Source organism: Biomphalaria glabrata, chromosome 9, assembly GCF_947242115.1.
Source record: "Biomphalaria glabrata chromosome 9, xgBioGlab47.1, whole genome shotgun sequence".
In the NCBI taxonomy this organism is placed as follows: Eukaryota; Metazoa; Mollusca; class Gastropoda; family Planorbidae; genus Biomphalaria; species Biomphalaria glabrata.
The window spans coordinates 4,665,790-4,670,625 of record NC_074719.1 but is presented as its reverse complement, the minus strand read 5'-3'; the positions used below and the strand labels follow the sequence as shown (position 1 = coordinate 4,670,625).

Here is a 4,836-nt window from a genome sequence, read left to right as displayed (position 1 = left end):
TGGACCAGTTGGGAAAAGGGGGGGTGGGGAAGAAAGGGGTAGGCCTATCTGTGTAAAAGTTACCGTGATCGCCTTTTAAGTGCATAAAAACGTTGTACGATTTGAATTCGAACTCGAGCCTCATCAAGGGAACTAATTCAAATCATACCACCACACCTATTAAGTACAATTTCTTTCCCTTTTTAGATACCAAACAAAATAATTAATTGCCAATAGTTAATTAATTATCAGATGAACTGGTTAATTTTTAAAAATTATTCTTGTTTTGTCAATGTTACGTTCCTTTCTAAGATGAGACTCTTTGAACAGTAGGGCTACATTAACACTAAAACAACAACGTCATCGTTTAGAACTCATTTAATTTCCATCAACACTAGAACACTATTTCGTTTCTATTTTTCCATTTACACTAACATGCGCACGTAACAGTCAAGTACAAGAATTATATGTGATTGTGAAACATTTCAGCTTGATCCGAGATTGGGTGTGGGAGAAATAATATGTACACACTTTTTAATCAGACAGACAGACAATGCTTATATAAGCTTTGTAAGAAGTAAAGATGCATTCGTTTTCATTTATTAAGAGATAGAAGCATGGTCTCACTACAATCTCTAACAATAAACTGTATATATTGGTTTTATCAAGAAATCTTTTCTGCCAGACAATATCATGCAATATAAAATATAGTCTTTGTTAGTGTGAACTCACCCGAGCTACGCTCCCAAGTTGAGTCCAGTTGGAAACGGTCGTTGGAGGAGACGACTAGGTCGATAGGGAATTAAAACAAGACTACCGTTGGGGTGCCTAAGAACTTTGTTTAAAATGCAATAAAGCCCCAAACAGCCCTGTCACTATCCACACGCCGTTCCACAAGGAACTTTTCCATAGTGGGCACTCGGAGCAGTTGTGGGACATAACCAGCGCCGCCGAGAGGGTTGTGGCCGCCTGCGTGCAAAATTTTAAAATTCCGCCCCCCCTCCCAATCCTTTTCTCCTTGTATGTTTTAAATCGAGTTTACGTCATGAAATGTCAATTAAAAAGTTGTCCGTTGTTTTTTGTTCGTTTCGGAAATAAATGTTGCTTACATAGTTTTTAAGCGTTGTAAAACGTTCTTACAGGAGATAGAATTGAAGATTCGGCAGGTTCTTGCTCCTGGCGACTACAATGCCTTTTCTTTTCTCGTAATAAGAAGAGATAGTAATAAAAAAAAAAGGCCTATATTAATGTGTTTCCTTTTAGAACGGACATTTTATCCTAGTAAAAAAAAAAGTCGAGGGTCATATTAAGTCTAAAAATGAAGAGGCAGCCCTGGTCAACAGTATTATACGAGGGGCATTCTAGGTACATATAACACATGTACGTCTGTAATGGGCTTGATATTTTTATGATCATCTTTGTGATAGGACATAGGACCCGCTGCCTCCTGATTTACCAGGAGCTCCAGGAAATCTCCTTAAATTGCAAAATATACGAAAAAAATCCTGGAAATATACGGAAATTATTAAAATCTTCTGAAAACTCATACAAATCTCCTGAAATATATAAACGAAAATTGTCATTTCGGGGTGTCATTCAATATGAAAAACGCCAAAACTACGCGCGATAAAAAAAACCCGGCATTATGCAATACCAGTAATTGTGGAATCTAGTGAAAGAAGTTTCTTGCGCCTCAAACTAATGAAGAATTACTTGAGGTCAACAATTCTCAAAGATTTGGTAATTCTTGCTATTGAGCGTGATCTATGTAGGAAACGGAATTCTTATGATATACTGTATGACTTCGCTACACGCAAGGCTCGTGTAGTAATTCTGTGGGTTGTAAAGAATGAATTAAATGCAAAGACGAATATATTTTCTAGTACAAACTCTTAATCTTCACTTATTATCCTTATCCCTACCCAAACTGGGCCCCGCGAAATCCGTTTCGTATTGGGCCCCACAATGGTTAAGTCCGGCCCTGCTGTTTAGTGACGGGTGAATACAGAGTAGATTACTTGTTCTCTTCCCATGACTTCTTGGTCACAATGGTTAAGTCCATCCCTGCTATTTAGTGACGGGTGAATACTACTTGTTCTCCCCCCCCCCTCTTGTTTTTTCACCTCTAAAATTATGTGGGGTAACTCTAGTCCGTCCGACTTGCATAAATAAAAGAGTGCTCTTTCCATTACTTGGTGTCCAAACTCTTGAAACTGAGAGTATAGAGGCTTACAAATAGTCTTTTACTTTTATTATGCGCTCTGGACCCAGGCTCGAACTGCCTGCCGCTATCTCCCTCCGTCATTCGGGAGGTCTGGGGTAAGGTGTACATTATCATTACTTCTAAAGGAACATTCAAAACATGTAAAACAGCAAAACGGTAACCTCTAGCCAGGTCTAGGGTCTCAGATGTTTCATATAAAACAAAGCCTAGGCCTATAAATCAAGTTTTAGAATACAAAAATTCATAAAGAAAAATTGTTTATATTCTGTTAGGCTCTTCCACACTGTGCCTTATATATATGCAGATAAGTCAAACGGAGGTAAGTATCAAATAACAAAATCAAATAACACAGGCGAAAGGCCAACAATATAAGTTAGTTGACGCTGATAGCTAATGTCGAGCAAGACGTTAAATAATAACGAAGGGAACCGTCGAATGTCGTCAGGCTAAATCTCTACATCCATAAGACATGTCTCTCTCTAACGCGTTAAACGTAGTCTGTTTACATTTGGCTATTCTTCCTGAAATCCTGGTCTTGTTTTTTACTAGTCGCGTCATTGTCTCTAAGTCAAAACTTTCCCTTTCTATGAAACAAATAAAGAATTTCTAATCGTGCCATAACAGATCAGAGGCGTCGTTAGGGCTGGTGTAATTCTGTGTTATTATTCAAAGGTGTCAACCCACCTCCTTCCCAGTCACCTAGTCCTAAAATATACTTCCGCAATATTTTTTTTTGTTTATTCCTTTTGTTGAAAAATAATTTTTAAAAATGTAATACATTCAATTTTTTGTAAAAATTTGCGTCGATGTTTTTTTTTTAATTTTCCTTTTTTTTTTCTCCGACATTTCAACACTTTGGTGCCACCCGGTGTCGTTCTCACCCCTTGACCCCCTAGCGACGCCACTGTATATAACGATAAATAGTGTACAATATCCTCCAGCTTATCTAGATCTTGGAGAAGTGCTAATAAAGTGTCATCAAGACATAGAGATTTATTCGTAATTTAAAAAAGAAATGTTTTGGACAAATACAAACAACGCCCACGGTACATTACCTTGTAAATGAATATCAGCTGCGGATATCTGCGAACAGTAGAAGTAACAAAAAAATTGAATAACAACAACAAAGTCAACAAAAGCGACAAAAAACAACAACAGCAAAAAGAACATCACCAACAACAAAACTACAACGACAACAATAACATCAAAAATAACAATGACAACGACAAAAATAAAAACAATGACAACAAAAAAAATAACAACAGTGACGACAGCGACAACAGCAACGACAACATTAACAATAATAACAACAACGACAACAACAACGACAACATTAACAATAATAACAACAACGACAACAACAACGACAACATTAACAATAATAACAACAACGACAACAACAACGACAACATTAACAATAATAACAACAACGACAACAACAACGACAACATTAACAATAATAACAACAACGACAACAACAACGACAACATTAACAATAATAACAACAACGACAACAACAACGACAACATTAACAATAATAACAACAACGACAACAACAACGACAACATTAACAATAATAACAACAACGACAACAACAACGACAACATTAACAATAATAACAACAACGACAACAACAACGACAACATTAACAATAATAACAACAACGACAACAACAACGACAACATTAACAATAATAACAACAACGACAACAACAACGACAACATTAACAATAATAACAACAACGACAACAACAACGACAACATTAACAATAATAACAACAACGACAACAACAACGACAACATTAACAATAATAACAACAACGACAACAACAATAACAACAACAATAACAACAACGACAACATTAACAATAATAACAACAACAATGACAACAACAATAACAACAACAACAACAGCAACAACGCCAACAAACAACGCCAAAAATAACAACAACGACAACAACAATAACAACAACGACAACAGCAATGACGAAAACAACGACAATAACAACAACAGCAACAACGCCAACAAACAACGCCAAAAATAACAACAACAACAACAACGCCAACAACAATAACAACAACGACAACAGCAATGACGAAAACAACGCCAACAAACAACGCCAAAAATAACAACAATAACAACAACGCCAACAACAATAACAACAACGACAACAGCAATGACGAAAACAACGACAACAACAGCAACAACTCCAACAAACAACGCCAACAATAACAACAACAACGACAATGACGACGACAAAACAACAAGAACACAAATGTCGTGTTCTTATCCCTGTTCAGTGCTACATATAGGCCTTACTAACAATACTTAAGTAATAATACCTTCTCCAATTTCGTCTGCTTGAAGATTGTGACCTTTGCACCCATGACCTAATTTAAGGATGTTGTCAATGTATTTTTTTTAATTAAACACTGTAAAAAAATGAAAATGAAAATATTTATTTAGTCTATTTAAAATATTTTTATATTGCAAGGCAATGTATCTCAACATCTGTAATCCTATATTTATTTGAAGTAAATTTATGCTTATGTTATTTAAAAAAAAATATTTAGTTGTCAAATAATGTTTATTTAAAGAAAACTCGTATCAATGTTGGTCTAAACATCTAGATG

The 4,836-nt window shown here is 35.7% G+C and overlaps 1 pseudogene; it reads left to right on the top strand.

Annotated features, from left to right (window-relative positions):
- Positions 1–2,501: 2,501 nt before the first annotated feature.
- On the top strand, positions 2,502–4,535 carry LOC129928160 (GATA zinc finger domain-containing protein 14-like; annotated as a pseudogene).
- Positions 4,536–4,836: the final 301 nt, after the last annotated feature.